General features: G+C 41.5%; 1 pseudogene; it reads right to left on the bottom strand.

The window, feature by feature from the left end:
• Positions 1-11,134: 11,134 nt before the first annotated feature.
• LOC114634981 lies at positions 11,135-11,237 on the bottom strand (annotated as a pseudogene).
• Between the last annotated feature and the right edge of the window lie 6,051 nt (positions 11,238-17,288).

Below are 17,288 nucleotides of genomic sequence, written 5' to 3'. Positions count from 1 at the left end.
AAGTGAGGTAGTGATTTTTCTACTTTACTGTAGAGCTGTTGGATTCACTGAACTGAGATACATTTATAATGAAACAGATTTAATTTTATCTAGCTTGTTGGTAAGTGTGGTTCATTTGAAAATGAAAATGTAAGATTCTTGAAAGTGCTTTCTCACTATTATATGTCATTTTAAAAAAATTATTATTGATTCCTTTGCAATTTCCTAACATTTGTGTGAAAAACAGAATGTTTCTGGTGCTTGTATAGATTTTATATTTTGTGCTTTTCAGTGTATGTATTTTGTTTTCATTTTTGTTTGTAGACAGGATCTCACTATGTAGGCTTGGCTGGCCGAGAGCTCACATAGTTCCTGCCTTTGCCTCCAAACAGTTGGAATTAAAACTTACACCACCACCTCTGGCTCAATGAGATTTTTGTATGTGTGTTTTACAGGGGTTTTGGTTGGTTGGTTGGTTGGTTGGTTGGTTGGTTGGTTGGTTGGTTGGCTGGTTTTGTTTTATTTTTGTTTACTTCTTTGGTTAGTTAGTTAGTTAGTTAGTTAGTTGGTTAGTTGGTTGGTTGGTTGGTTGGTTGGTTGGTTGGTTGGTTTGTGAAAGGGTATCCCAGTATAGCTCTAGCTGTCCTGGTACTCAAACATACAGATTCACCTGCCTCTGACTTCCAATGGCCAGGATTAAAATGCACAAGCCAATGCTTGGCTCTGTGTTTTGCAGAGTTTTTCGGGAGAAAAATGATAAAAAATTGTTATCAGTGAGTGTATATGTTTACACTGACCTTCATATGGGTGCCTGTGGAGGCCACAATTATCATATCCTTGGAGTTAGAGTTATAGGTTGTTGTCAGACAGCTGAAATAGGTGCCAGGAACTGAAGTCAACTCTGAAGACAAGCAAAAGATCTTAACTGCTGAGCCACCTCTCCAGTCCCTTCTTGCTCTTATGTTTTCTAACAGTTTTATACACTTACATAATTAATTTTAGTACTTTTTTTCTCCCACATTCCTTTTCATCCCCCTCCCTCTCCTGCTGGGATCCTTAACAAGTCCCCTTCTTTTTTTCCCTGTCTTATGTGTGCCCCACTGTAACTCAAATTTGTTGCTCAAGCATAGATTAGAAATTATCTTCTGAAGAGAAAATTGAGAAAGAAACTTGAGTGACCATGTAGCAATATACTAATAAGTTCCCCCTCCCCCAGGATATGGCCTCACCAGCCACAGACTTTTAAACTGGATTTGAAGAACTAGGGATGCATCTCTTATCAACAAACAAAGCTTCCAGTGCAGGGACACATCCAATTGAGTTGTTGGCCAAAGGAATCCCATAAAATTCCCAGGATGTTGCCAAGACAATAGGCTATGGTTTGAAAACTGACAGCAAGAACCCCCTGCTTAAGACAACACCAACGCAACTCATTGGACATAGAGAGGTGGAGCTGGTGCCTACATAGAACACTCACTGCATCTTCTAGTGTCTTTGGTATGGGAAGGTACTTTGCAGGCTACAAAAAAAGAAATGTAAATTCCAACCCAGGCACAAACCATTTGATCTACAATCTGTCCTGCTTGCAAAATATGCTAGGGCAGGGGTAGCACAAAGATTATGGGAATAACCAATGTCATTTGACTTAAGATCCTCTCCATGACATGGAATCCATACCCAATACTGGGTGACCAAAAACCAGAGACTAGATATCCCAGAGACCAAGGGTAAAATCAAATACTACTATGTGTGTGTGTGTGTGTGTGTGTGTGTGTATTCATTCTGCTACATTCATAGATAGGTGCCTTATTTAGCCATCATCAGATAGGCTTCTTCCCACAGTACATGGGCACGAATACAGAGATCTGCAGCAAAGCATGTGGAGACTGTAAATGGGATATGCCCATCAATCCCTCCCCTCAAAGCTCAGGAAACCCTGCAGAAGAAGGGTAGAAAGAGTGTAGAAGTCAGAGGATGGAAGAACCAAGAGGCCAAGGAAATCAATTAAGCAAAGCTCATAGGAACTCACAGAAACTGAAGCAGCAAGTATTGGGTCCACATGGGTCTGCACCAGGTCCTCTGCATATATATTATAGCAGTAGTATAATAGTGTTTTTATGGGACTGTTTAGGGTCTGAACAGTGTACTGGCTGGTTCTGTGTCAACTTGACACAAGCTGGAGTTATCACAGAGAAAGGAGCTTCAGTTGAGAAAATGCTTCCATGAGATCCAGCTGTATTAGTGATCAAGGTTAGGAAGGCACCTTGTGAGTGGTGCCATCCCTGAGCTGGTAGTCTTGGATTCTATAAGAAAGCAAGCTGAGCAAACCAGGGGAAGTAACATCCCTCCATGGCCTCTGCATCAGCTTCTGCTTCCTGACCTGCTGGAATTCCAGTCCTGATTTCCTTTGGTGATGAACAGCAGTGTGGAAGTGTAAGCTGAATAAACCCTCTCTTCCTCGCTCACTTGAATGACCCCTTTCTATTTACCTGAGCCTTATAGCATACAATGTTCAGTGCACTGCTATAAAAATGTGTAGGTAGGAACTGCATAAAAGGGAGAACCTTAGGTGTTTGTCTTTCTGAGTCTGGGTTACCTCAGTATATTTTCTAAGTTTCTTTTCCTTCAAATTTCACGATTTCATTCTTAACCCATGAATGAAATTCCACTGTATGTATAAGTACCGAGTTTTCACTATCTACTCAACAACTGATAGAGTTTCAGGCAGGTACCACTTCCTTGAGTGCATAAGTATAAGTCTCTCTTTTAGGGTATGTGCACAGGAGTAGAATTGCTAGGTCATGTGGCTGTTCTATTTTTAGATTATTTTTAAAAGAACTACTACACTAATTTCCATCATGGCTGCGCTAACCAATGTGCACTCTTTTTTTGTTTGTTTGTTTTGATTTGATTTGATTTGATTTTTCGAGACAAGGTTTCTCTGTGTAGCCCTATCTGTCCTGGAACTCACTCTGTAGACCAGGATGGCTTCGAACTCAGAAATCCACCTGCCTCTGCCTCCCAAGTGCTGGGATTAAAGGCGTGCGCCACCACCGCCTGGCTGCCAATGTGCACTCTTATCAACAATAGATCTGGGTTACTATTTTCTTGTTTGTTTGTTTGTTTGTTTGTTTGTTTTATCAACATTTTTTTTCTTAGTCTTGGCCATTCTGGCAGGTATAAGATGAAGACACAAAGTCGACAAAATTTTCATTTTTCACATGGCCAAGGCTTTTACTTACTTTTTATAATTTTCTTATTGATATTTTGTCTTTCAAAACTTTCTTTGCATACAACATTTTAAATGGGGTGGTTTTCCATTAGTTTTGGGTTGTGTTACTTAATGTATTCTATGCAGGAATCTCCTATTAAATATGTTGTTGGTGGAGAGTTTTCTCCCATTCTATAGACTGTTTGATTGACAAGATTTGCAGAATAGAAGTTTTTAGATTCCACATGGTGGCAGCAGTTGATTGTTGGGCTTATTCCTGAGCTACTAGACTCTGACTCAGAGGAGCCATATCTGTGCCTGTGCATTTTAATGTACTCTTTGCTTATCTTCTAGTAGCTTCAGAGTTTCAGGTCTAACATTGTTCTCTTTGATCCATTTGAAATTTATTTTTTTATACAGAAAGAGTGATAAGGGTCACATTTTACTTTCCCACTTGTAGATATTCAGATTTCCAAGTATCATTTCCTGTCTTTTGTTCAATATGTATTTTTGTCTTCTAAAAAGTCAAATCACTAGTTGTTTGAACTTCTATTTGGATCATCAATTGTATTCCATTGATCAGATTTGCTTTTGTTCTACTACTATGGTCCTTTTTAAAATTATTACTACTGCTAGGATTCCATAGTATAACTTGAAATCAGTAATAGTGATGCTTCCAATTGTGTTTTTATTGTTGAGGAATTTTTTTTCCAGCTCCAGAATTCTCTCTGAGTCTGTGTTTTTGTTATTCCTCTACTTCCATTTTCAGGTCTAAAACACTTTTAGTTATTTCTTTTACCTGTTTGTTTGTATTTTCCTATATTTTAAAAAGGGATTTATTCATTCCCTTGTTAAAGGCCTCTATCATCTTCATGAGACTGGATGTAAGGTATTTTTCTTGTACTTCAGCTGTGTTGGAATATTGCTCTAGTAGGATAGCTAGGCTCTGGTAATGCTATATTCCCCTGGCTATTGTTGATTGCATTTTTATGCTACATCTGGGTTTGGGGTTATTATAGGTTTAGATGCTGATTTCTGAGATTTTCTTTGTTAGATGAGTTTTTTTCCCTTGATTTTAATTTCTTCTCTCAATCTTCTGGCCCCAGTGCACTAGGGTTCTGGTAATCAGCTCATCTTCAGGTCCAGTAGGGTGTCTCCACTGGGGTTTTTGTGTCCTGTGTGACTTCTGGGGTTTGGGGTACCAACATTGTTTGTAGTGCCCCTAGAAACAGCATGGCCTCTGGGAAAGCAGAGTGCTATTGCCACAGTTGTAGGCTGGAATATGGAGACCAGGGGAGAGGGTACAGTTTGTAGTTGCTGGGTGTCCTTCAAGGGTAGCACTGAATGCTTTCATAAAGAAAGTGGAGAGATCTCATACTGGGCACTTAACAATGTACCTGAAAGCTCTAGATCAGAAGGAAGCAAACACACCCAAGAACATAAGACAGCAGAAAATAAAGTCATGGCTGAAATCAATAAAATAGAAATAAAGAGAATAGAAAGAATCAATGAAATGAAGAGTTGGTTCTTTGAGAAAATCAACAAAAATAGATGAACCCTTAGCCAAATTAACTAAAAGTCAGAGAAAGAATATCCAAATTAACAGAATCTGAAATAAAAAGGGGGACACAACAACAGACACTGAGGAAATCTCAAGAGTCTTACTTCAAAAACATGTACTCTACAAAATTGGAAAATCTAAAAAGAAATGGACAATTTTTTTCAGTAGATACCACTTATCAAAGTTAAATCAAGATTAGACAAACAATTTAAATAAACCTATAACCCCTAAGGAAATATAAACAGTCATTAAAAGTATCCCAACCAATAAAAGCCCAGGGCCAGAAGAAGCAGGGGCTATCCCTAAAGCTGTTGCCTGTCTGTGGATCCTGTTCCCCTAACTGGGTTACCTTGTCTGGCCTCAGCTGGAGAGGATGAGCCTACTCCTGCATAGATTTGATGTGCCATGCTTGCAGGATGCCCAGGGGGATCTTTCAACCTCTCAGAGGTTAAGGGAAGGGATGGACGGAGGAAGCGACTGTGTGAGGGGGGGCTTCTAGGAGGGGGCAGCTACCAGAATGCAAAGTGAATACATAAATTAATTAATGGAAAACTATAGCAGCAAGTTAGTTCCTTTAGTAATGCCTTAGTAACTGCCTATTCTATTCAAATACATTTTAGGAAACATTTGAGACAGAAGCAAGCTGATATCTGAGTTCAAGGCTAACCTGGTCAACAGAGTAAGTGCCAGGGTTGCACAGAGAAACCCTGTCTACAAAAGCAAGCAAACAAAAAATAATAAAGTGTTAGACATGCAGAAAGAGTAATACATATATTATGAATCTACTGCATACTCAAGTAATCTTTCAATAAAAAAGTTTTCTCAAGCAGGTAGAAAGCATACTATTTTTCTTTTTCTTATGAACTTTCTGAAGCTTTTCCAATGATCAGAAATTACACTGCCTACAAAAACCAACTATCTGAAGGCTGAAGGAAAGAGTTGAAATATTAGGGGATTTTTTTCCCCACAAGTAAAGACACAGCTCTATGGGAAATTTCTCTTACAGCAGGAGGCACTGAGCTCAATTCTAAAGGAGACCCAATATGGGAGGTAAAGGGAGGAGAGAAAAGAGGAAAGAAATCCAAGGTGATGGGAAGAGGGGCCAAATCAGTGCAAACAGACACACAAGAGGAGAAGGGAAACTGCACAGTCCATCCACATCCGTACACAGTGTAGCCTGGACTCAGCATCACCAGCCCGCCAGCACTGCAAGGTATGTGTAGGCAGAGGTTCATAGCAAGGACTCACCCAAGAGAGCTGTGGAATATGGTGAAGCAGCTTCACCAGAACAGAACAGTGAGGGACTCAAGGTTCAAGGCTGTCCAGGGGTGCATGCTTCAAGAGCACATGTGGCAGATCCCACTTTCACTGGGCTGCCCAACCCGAGGAAAACCTTCAGGTGGCAGCTCCACATAGTTCCAAAGCTGCTAGTGCCCCACCCAGCACTCCAGGAGCCCACATACCTTCACCATTTACATTTATGTACTTCAGATGTGTCCCGGTGTCATTTCAAAGTAGCTTGCAGTCACCAGAACGCATAGTCACCCAAGCCTGGTAGTCACAAGGATCCCCATTACTGTCCAACCTTTAAAAAGACTGCAGAGGCAGCACCCTATGTCTATTCATAATCCTCGCTGGACAGTTCTTTCCTTTTAGGAATAAGGTCTGTGAGTGGTGAACTGTACCCAGTCTGCCTCCTCAATCAGGACATTTGAAGGAAGTTCAAATGTGCAACCTTAATGCTAGAACTCTTGAGGAAAGAGAATTTCTGTGTATTCAAAGCCATGCAGCACCACGTGGTGACATCTTATCTGAAAACCAAAGGAGATGGACATGGTGGCATGCCTTTTTAATAAAAGCACTGAGGCAGAGACATGAAGATGGAGTTAGGGGCTAGCCTGGTCTAGAAAGCTTGTTCCATGATAGCAGGGATAACCCAAAGAAATCCTGTCTTGGAAAAACAAACAAGCAAAACAAAAGACAAACCAAAAAAAAGAAAAAAGAATAATTACATATTATTCTTGTACTCTGGTCCTTGTACTGTGGATAAACCTGTTCCAATTTGAAATTTCACTGCATTATAAGACATGCTCTGGGATTTCAGGTGCACTCACTTTCCTCTCATATCCACAATCTCCCCACCTGCCTTTCCCCCTAAAACAGAGCCTTAAGTTTGCTTTATACACTCCAAACTCATGCCCCAAAGGGAAAACACAGGACTTCAGGGTAGAAACAGGGCTCAGAGCGGCTCAAGCACAGGAAGCATGTATAAGATCTGATAGGAAACCTTAAAGATTAGGGATGTTGCAAAAGCCCATGACTATCTCATGTGTCAATGTATCATTTTCTGTCTCAAAAATTAAAACACAGCAACAAGGGAATACAATTCCTCAATGGATGGATAAAATAGACAAAACATGCAGGAATTCAGAGGTATGAAAAGCAAGCTTTTTTTGGCCCTAGATCATGAAGTCTCCATTCACTAGAGTGAATACTCCCAAGCATCTGGATTGCACATACTGCTAACAATGGACATTCTCTAGTGATGATGCAGACACACCAAGAATTTAACCATGGGACTTTATCATGCCTGCTGTGCTCCTAGGTCATGAAATAATTCTTTCAACAGCATAATATTCACCAGAGTAATAATATCAACCACACATATTTAGATTATTTTATGAGTATGGGTGTTTTTCTTGCATCCACATCAGTGTGCTTCATGTGTGTGTGGTGCTGAAAGGATGACATAAACCCCATTTGTCCCCATTTAAGAACCAGGTCTGATTTCAAAAAAGAAGGCCATAAGGCACCAGCTCTAGGAACAGACCATAAAATCCAGAAACAAAGGCATAAAACCCCCTTCCAAAGAACAGCCTGGAAATAACCTCAAAAATGGGGAAATATCTCAGAATGGGCCATCTGTGTAAGGCAGCCCTATCTCAACCTATGGGTAAACGTTCATGACATAGGAATGCAGACCACTGACCACCTGTGACACTCAAGCATCCATCAATGAAATTTTAGATTGCCTAATCCTTCTAGAGAGTTCCCCCAGCTCCTTATAAGAAGGCCTTCACATCTTTGTCTAGGGTCACCATTTTGGAAAATGGTTGACCCCGAATGCTGGTTGTTTCTGCAGAATAAACACTCTTTGTCTTTGCAAACTATCTGATTCTGGGGTCTTCCTTCAGCAATTTTTGGACCCTTACAGTACCGTGGAATGCCAGAAGATAGAATTGTTTTCCCAGGAACTGGAGTCATAGACTGTTGTGAGCCACCGTAGAAGTGCTGGGGATCAACTGTGATCTTGGGAAGAGAGGCATGTGCCCTTAACTGCCAAGCCATCTCTCCCTCACTTATACACATGCTTTTACAAAAAAAAGTAAAATTCACAATTACTTCCTACAGAAGTCTACCAAATTGTGTCTGTAAAGATGACTGGCACAGATGTTCTTCATATTAGAGGGACTGTGGTAACTAATCTAAGTTGTAACTGTCTTCCTAAATAACTACCATCTTGGGGAGTTCAGAAATCCCCCCCCCCCGGAATATTATCTCAGCTGGACTTGATGGCCATCTATTTGCAACCCCATGTGAAGGATAGAGGAAGGAAGAAGTGTCTTGGCTGAGGATCCAGCTGAACGAGGTCTGAGAAAGGAATAAAATATATTAAGGTGGGAATGAATAAATAAAGGAGTCATGAGGGAGACTCTTTTTTGCAACTACTGGGCAGCTCTCATCCCTGCTGGGTAAGGCTTTCTAGGTCAGTCGGCTGAGGGAAGAATGATCAAATCCCTGTAAGCAATTTTTACCTACGTTCTCTAAGGAATCCCAATCAACTCACGGATTCCCTAGATGAAACTATGGCAGAATCCTGCCTCCATTTGTTGGTTGTGCCTTAGAAAGAATTGCTCTATATCTTCTCTAGGGAAGGAATTTTAGCAACACTCAAATAGTTATAAGGATATAGTATCCAGCATGTCACAGTCTATTACAGCAACAGCATCTTCTTCACTGGGATGTGAAACCCACCATTTCCCTGACCAACATCTGTGGAAACAACCATACTTAGAATGACAATGAGACAGCAAGTGGAATTATAAAAAAAACAAAGAACTCCTGTGGGAATTGAATAGTAAAAATTTAAGATCTCTCAGAAGGAAAGCCAGGTGTTAAACCAGACATCTAGAGTCTGAGGCAGAAGAGTTCCAAGTTTCAGGAAAGCCACAGCCATCTTTCAACTTCCAAGAATACCATAGTGAGGCTCTGTCAGTGGGAAGCTCCTTCTTAGAGTGATTGTCACATGTAAACAAGACTCAGGGACTGATCCCCAGTGTGTGAGCAGTTCACCCTGTGTGGGGATTAAAACCCTGGCTTGTCACATCAGGTGGCCATCTCTTACCTCCTGCTGAGTGAGCCTAGTGTGTTGCTATGTTGTTTTATTGTTATGCTGATTAAGTAATTAACTTTCTAAATGTTTTTAAAAAACAAAAAACTTTTTATTAGTTCTTTGTGAATTTCACACCACATACCCCAATCCCACTCATCTTCCCCTCCCCTGTACCCACTCTCAACCCTTGCAACCTCCCCCACAACAGAGAGAAACAATCTCATTACGGAAGCTGTAGTGTGTCACAGTGTGTCCCACAGTACACCCTTTTGTCCACACTTCTATATTTGCAAATGTTCATTTCGATGACTAGGTGGTCTCTGGCTTCTGCTGCTCCATCAATACTGGAATCTCACTGGGGTTCCTCTTGAATATCCTATTGTTGACCTGTGTCATGGAGATCCTGTAATTTGCATCTGTAGGACTGACCCCTTAATGCACTGCAGCAGTTAATGGATGGGGTAGATGTTGGAGCGAGCTGATTCAAAGCCCAGGATCTGGGCCTGAGAGGTATCTGAGCAGGTCAGACCACCGACACTCCAGCTCTCTCCTGCTCTCATGCCCTCCAGGGCTGGCTCACCAGCAACCCCTGCTTCCCCCAGGAACCAGAGGCATCTCTACCCTGCTGCCTAGGCGAGGTTCGGGGCCCACTCTCTGGAGTGCTGCAGCCTGTGAGGGACAAGGCCAGTTCTACCCATCTAATGATCTTGAGGTCAGCTCTCCCATGTGCTGTAGGTGGTGAGGGATGAGGGAACAGAGGAAGGCATCTCTCCCTTCTCCATGTCACCATACAGAAGATAATAAGGGGGGGGGGGAGTGTCCTGCACACATGTCCTTGGAGCCAGCTCACCTGCAACTCCCATGTCAATAGCCACTCTACTGTGCTGCCCAGGTGAGATAGGCAAGGTACAGGGTTCATTTTCCAAGTGTTGTAGCTGGTGAGAGACAGGGACAACTTTCCTGCTCTTACCCCAGAGCCAGCTCTCTTGTCTGCCATAAGTGGCAAGGGGCGAAGGTGGGGCAGGGCATCACTCCTTTGCTCACATTGCCCCATGGCAGACAACACTCACACCCTCAGGGCTGGCTTGCCCATACCCCTGCCACTATGGCCAGCTCTACTGTGTTGTCCAGGCAAAAATGAAGGGCCTGCTCTCCTGAGTGCTGCAGAAGGTGAGAGGCAGGGCCAGCTCTCCTTCTCCTATGACTCCAGGGCCAGGTCTCCCACTTGCCACAGGGGTGAGGGAAGGGGAGAAAGGTATCTCTCCCTCATCCACACCACTACACTGGAGACAAGTGGCAGGATCAGACCTCCCATGCTCATATTCTCAGGGTTAGCTCACCCAAAACTACCAAAATGTGTAGGTCCTACTCTCCCTAGTATTGACACTAGCTAGGGACAGGTCAGCTCTCCCAGTCTCCCACCCCTAGGCCCAGCTCTCCCACAATGCCCAGATGAGAGGTGGGGCCAGTTCCGTAGAGCCTTCAGACATCAGCAAGCCCCAGAGTAGCCGCTCAGACCAGGGACATCCACCTGGCCTTTGGTGGTAACAGACCCCTGCTGCTGATGCAGGGCCAAATACCCAGACATGTTCCTGGTGGTAGCGCAGACTATGACCCCACCATAGTCCCAGGTGGCATCACTGGCTAGTCACATCATATTACCCTCAACTCTCCAGTTTATGTATTATGGCACCAGGCAGGAGTTGTCATGGGCATGGTCTGCCCCCAAAGGCCTGCACAACACCAGACTGGTGGTTATCTCAGGCCGGCTCCCTGTCCAGGCCCCATGGCACCAGTCTGGTGGTTGCTTCTAGCCTGGGCCTCCTCTAGTGGCCCCATGCAAGGGTTGTCTGTCTTGGGCTCACTCCTGCCTGGGTCCGAGGTCTAGGGCAGGGTTCTTTTAGTCTCCAGCTTGCTTCCTACCCTGGAAGTCTATCTGGGTCTTTTCAGTGCTGACTGGTGGAGGTCTCAGGATCACTTTTTTTTTCAGAGTGATAGGCTACTTTCTAATTATTCATAGGCTTTCCCCTCTCTGCCACCTACTGACACACATGTGACACAGAAGCCATACCTGCAATGCCTCTAGGGCCAGGGCTAAATTTCCTTCTTGGTTTTTCTCTTTTCCCAATGGCCATTCAAACGTGTGATGTTTAGTTTCCATCAATCGATGCACTTTCCCTGTTTTCTATTGTTTTCTATCCACCTTCATCCCATTGTGATCAAATAGAACACAAGCTGTGATCTCAGTCTCCCTATACTTGTTGGCAGTTATTTGGTCCTAGTATATGGTCAGTTTTCAAGAAAGATCAACTGGACTTCTGAGAAGAATGTTTATCCTTTAGTGTTCATGTAAATTATCTGCAGATTCCTGTAAAGTCCATTTATGATTGTTTCAATGACTGTTTAGATTCAAACGGCACATCATTTGATAACTGCAGAGTTACTAAAGGCACTTACAATGATGAGCTTAATCTGTAATATTAGACCCAGAACTATGTCATTTATGAAATTGATTATACCAGCGTGTGTGGCATTTGTGTTTAGCCTTGTAATAATATGCTCTTGGTGGCTTTTTCTCTAAGAAGCACTAAATGACCTTCTTCTGACTAGTTTTGGCTTAAAGTTTGTTTTGTCTGATATTATAATAAATATGTTCCCTTGCCTTATTGAGGGTTTCTATTGCTGTGATAAAACACCATGACTACAATCAATTTAGAGAGTGAGGACCTTTTTATCACTTCCAATGCCACATCATAGTCTATCACCATCAAAGGAAGTCAGGGCAGGAAGTCAAGGCAAAAAACTAAAAGCTATATACTTTTATAATAGTAGATGTTGTACATCCCCAACAACTTTACTTTTCCTCTTCCATTATTTAGACTTTTATTTCATGGCGTTTGTATTATATTTCCTTTCCTTAGAAATCCACTACTATGGTCCCTTACTAGTTCTCTGCCTTGTATGAGCAATATAATGTAAAGAATCAAAGAAAACTTCTGCATGAGATAAGAAATGAAACACCTGCCTTTACTTTACTCAACAGGATTATTTCCATCTCTATATAGTTAATTGTGTGTCAATAATTTATTTTATCTTTAAAGGTGAATAAAATCATATTATGTGTAAAAAAAACAAAAACAAAAACAAAAACTAAAACTAAAACTAAAAGCTGGAGGCAGGAACTGAAGCAGAAGCCATGGAGGAGTGCAATTTAGTGGCTTGTTCCTCATAGCTTGCTCAGGATTCTTTCTTATACCATGCAAGACGTTCTGCCCAGGGGTAGAACTGTCTGCAATGAGCTGAGACCACCTACAGCAGCTACTAATTGAGAAAATAATCACTGGGCATGATATTGCATGCCTTTAGTACCACCCTAGAGTTGGGAGTAGATGTGTTCTGTATGTGTTCAAGACCAGTGGGTTTTACACTGCAGGTTCCAGATCAGCCAGAAATATCTAGGGGAGATCCTGTCTCAAGAAACTCAACCAACTCAAAAATTCACTAAAGACTTACATACAAGAATATCTCATGGGGGCATTTTCTCAATTGAGAGTCTGCCTTCTTAAGTGACAAGTTATGTTAATTTAACATAAAACTTACCTAAATACCCATAGTTTGTTGGTTTTATTGGCTTTGAATAATTTTTTTCTATTCTTTTACCCTAAGATGATATCTTTCTTTGGTGATGAGATATATATTTTGAAGACAGAAATTTTTAAAAGCTTATTTTCTATGACAGGCTAGCTAGTGTCTATAGAGACAGACCATTAAGAGTTATTAATGGATAGGCATACCTTAATTCCAGCATTCCGAAAGCAGGGGCAAGTGGATCTCTGTGCGTTTAAAGCAAGATTGGTCTACCTAGCATGTTGTAGGACTACCAGGGTTACACAGAAAACGCAGTCAAACAACAAGGAAGAGGGAGGGGGGGAGAGAGAGAGAGAGAGAGAGAGAGAGAGAAAGAGAGAGAGAGAAACAGAGGTTACTAGACTAAAAGTTGAAAACAATCATTAAAACAATGGTAACAAGTGTTCAGGAAAGGCTGAAGTGAGGATGTGAGAGCTGGAGAACGGGAGGACTGGGAAATGTTGTGCTCTGTCCACGGCGTGGCTGTTGCATCAATAAATCTACAGCAGCTATGGTGACACTCACAAGATCTCCATGAGATACGGGCAGTGAAAATTTCCACAATAGACTGAGGTGTGATCTGAGGTCCCACCTCTTACTGAGATCCCAGTGTTGATTAATGGCTTCTAGGTGGGGAGGTGATTCCCTTTAGGATTATAGCCACTGGTAGGCTAGCCATATCATAATGTATGACCCTATGCACATTGCAAATAGAGGCTGCACTAATTAGATTCAATGGGCTGTATTTTTATTTTAAAAAATAGAGCCTATCTTTGTACCTCTGTGTATCTACCACTACTCTAACCTACATTATTCTGAAAATATTTATTCATGACTTTAGAAGGTAAATAAGAGAATGATTATGCTGGATAGAAATCATATAATGTTTTCAAAAATGCATTATTGTTGACTATGATACCTGAGATAGCTAAACTATAAATTGTTGCATGATTCTTTCCTCTTGTCAAAAGTCTAATTCTTCAGTGATTTTCCACTGTTCAATACAATGTTCATCATATTAGACCACAGAATTCTTCAGTCATCGCAGAGATTCTTCTTATGTTGCAGGTGTTTGTGAGCAAGTATTTTGGGTTTTGTTGTTGTTTTGTTGCTGTTATTTGAATGATATAAATGCATTGGAAGCTTTTTCACACACACACACACACATATATATATATATATATACATATATGTATCTCACACATATATAAAAATATATTTCATTATATATATATATATATATATGTTTCACAGCAATATATATTTCAACCATTTCATTTTCTTTTTTGCTTGTTTGTTTGTTTGTTTGTTTGAAAGCAGGGTCTCCCATTATATAGTAGCACTAGCTATCCTGGAACAAGACAAGACTGGCCTAGGACTTAGATCAACTGCCTCTGTCTCCAGAATTCAAGGATTAAGAGTGCAGTCTAACACACCCTGCTAGTCAACCTTTCCATTTTCTATCAAGAAAATTAAAATACCAGCCAGGAAATACAATTACTGGGTGCACAGAAAAATTAATTATATGGCAGCAGTATTCAATAAGGACTCAAGATATATTTTTAAATGTATTTAGACATAGAAGTTCCTTGGTCCAAAGTCAGCAGATGATATACTTTGATGTTTTGAAATGGTAGCAATAGAAAATGCACACACCAGGTTATTAAAAAAAACAACTTACAAATGCATTTTGCCTTTCTGCCCATGGGCACGCTACTGCCCATATTCAGGCCAAGTTTTCTCAATCTCATTTTACTGATCCCCATGTCAACTGCTTCTCAGTATGTTCTCAGAGACATGGAGAAAAACGAGTCTAACAACATTAAAGGTAACTTTGGATATAATCTGGATCATAATACAGATTAACAAAGACAACATGGAAATGTGGGAAAGAAATAAATGGACAAGATCGAGGCTGGGCACTGAACTTGAAAGATTGAATACTGACATATCTCACTTATTACATTACAAACCCTCGGGAATAGTCTTTACTTACTTATTTTGAGACCCATTGTATAGATATCTCACTGTATAGTCAGGGTTCTCTAGAGTAACAGAACTTATAAAGTGAATCTTTATATATAGAGAAAAGGGATTTATTAGAATGATTTACAGCCAATGGTCCAGCTAATCCAGCAATGGCTGCCTGTGAATGGAAGATTCAAGAATGCAGTAGTTATTCAGTCCATATAGTTGGCCATGTCAGCTAGTCTTCAGTACATGCCAGAATCCCAAAGATATGGGCTCTAGTGCCAAGGAAGGAATGGACTTGCTAGCAAGGGAAAAGCAAACAGGTAAAGAGAGGGAAGCTTCTATGTCTTTATATCAGCTTCCAGAAGGTGTGGCCCAGAGTAGAGGTAGGTCTTCCCACTGCAAATGACTTAAGAAAAAAAATTCCTCACAGGTGTGCCGAACTACTTTTGGGTTTTAGTTAATTCCAGATGTAGTAAAGTTGACAACCAAAAATAGCCATCACAGTAGTCCTTTTTTGTGGGGAAAAATTACAGGGGGCCGCAGCTGTGGCGTCCCAGTGAGGCTTCCACGCTGCGGCAGGTCCCACATGTAGGCAGGAGGTCTATGGTTCCAGCAGCCTGGAGGCTTCGGCGGCGGCAGGCCCTAATGACACAAGGAAGTCCTTGGTTCCAAAAGGGTTTATTGTCATAGTGGATGGTAGATGAATCTGGAAGTACACCCCCTAAAACTCAAGGCAGTCCCGAGTTATATAGGGAGGGAGAAAGGGGGAGGGTTGGGGAGGACTGGGGGAGGATCTGGGGAGGCATGCTTAATTTGCTCCGCCCTCTGGCCTTCATTAGTATGTAAATCCCTAGGTCCCTAGGCCTCTAGTCACACTCTCTACCCCTGTACTTTGGGAGGGGCTGTCTGGCCTTCATTAGTATGTAAATCCCTAGGGCCTGAGGCCTATAGTCTGGCCTATGTGACTGAACAATGTAATTCTATGGAGACTGAACTGCTTTTCAGGACCCTGGGTTCTTGGGGCACCCGAACTCCTGCCAGTTCTCACGCAGAGTCTCGGGGTTCTAGGCAACTGTTCAACCATGACCCAGGATACCCTTATGCAGTCCCACACTTTTGATTTTATGTACATGGGTGTTTTGCCTACATGTATGTCACCTGTGTGTCACTTGTATGCCTAGTGCCCCAAGAGTCTAGAAGAGGGTACCTGATCCCCTGGAATCCCATTATAGATGGTTGTGAGCTGCCATGTGAGTGTTGGGAGATTGAACCTGGTCATCTGAAAGAGTAAAAAGTGCTCCTCACAGCTGAGCCATGTCTCCAGCCCTGGATCTTTTAATGATATCCTTATTAAAAGATATATTAAAATTTCTTCACAAGATATAATTTATATATTATTTATGCATATGCCTGTGTGCCTTTGTGTGTATAAAGCCAACTGCAGAGGCAAAAAAACAAAAAACAAAAAACAAAAAAACAGATCCCCTAGAACTGGACTAACAGACATTTGTGAACCACATGACTGGAGACTGAATTCTGGTTCTCTGGAAACCACCAAGTGTTCTGATCCACCAAGTTCCACTGATCCATGTTTCCAGTCCTTCAAATGTATACATATTCATGTATATATTTATAATGTATTTTGATCATATATTCATTCAATTGTCTTAAATTTTCCCTTTTCACCTTCAATCGAACTTCCCAATAAGTTCCCATTCCTACTTTAATGTCTGTGTCTGCATCTGGGTCTGTGCCTGCCTCTGTGTCTGTGTGTGTGTGTGTGTGTGTTTACATTTAATTAGGGTAGCTTGCAAGAGAACGATCAAGAGTTATTTACTTGACTAGGGGCAACATACTAGTGAAGATACATGATTGAGGAATAATAATGGTCCTGCTGCCATTAACTACCTATATCTCTTTGGAGAGAGGTAGATCTTATGGCCCGCCCCTAAACCTGTGATGCAATGTTAATGGGCAAATAGCAGCAGCTGCTCTCAGTTCATGAGCGCAACAGCCATGTCATGTTGAGAAAATAATCATTTCCAATACTCTTCCACATCCTCCAACTCCAATTCTTTCTGCTTCCTCTTCCACAATTTTCCCTAATCCTAGGACATAGTGATATGGATCATTCATTTAGGGGTATGTAGGCTTAAATTTTTCAAAACCTACTTTAGTAAGGGTACTTAAATGCTTTAACCTCCCTTCTAGCCCACCACCCACCAGAAGTAGTGGAAAGGAAAAGTTAATAGGGAAAAAAATAGGGTAGATCTGTTTAGACATAGTTCTTTGGGGAAAATACAGTTTATGCTGTCAGGATATCAGCAGTTCAGTTCACAGGAATCAGTAGTGGTAGCTCAATCCACTAGCAAACACCATTCACAAATCAGCAACTCCAGGTTGATCCAGAAGATACTACAAGTCTTTGCCAATCAGCTCGAGTCCATGAAAATGGCAAGAAGCCACTGAAACACCACCAGAAGTTCTTTGGTGTGTTTCTATGAAGTCATGACAAACAATGATCAGCAGAGTGGCAACATTAA

This window comes from Grammomys surdaster, unplaced genomic scaffold, assembly GCF_004785775.1.
Source record: "Grammomys surdaster isolate TR1022 unplaced genomic scaffold, NIH_TR_1.0 1149, whole genome shotgun sequence".
Lineage (NCBI taxonomy): Eukaryota > Metazoa > Chordata > Mammalia > Rodentia > Muridae > Grammomys > Grammomys surdaster.
Note: the sequence above shows the minus strand (reverse complement) of the source record. Positions and strands in the feature narration are given on the sequence as shown.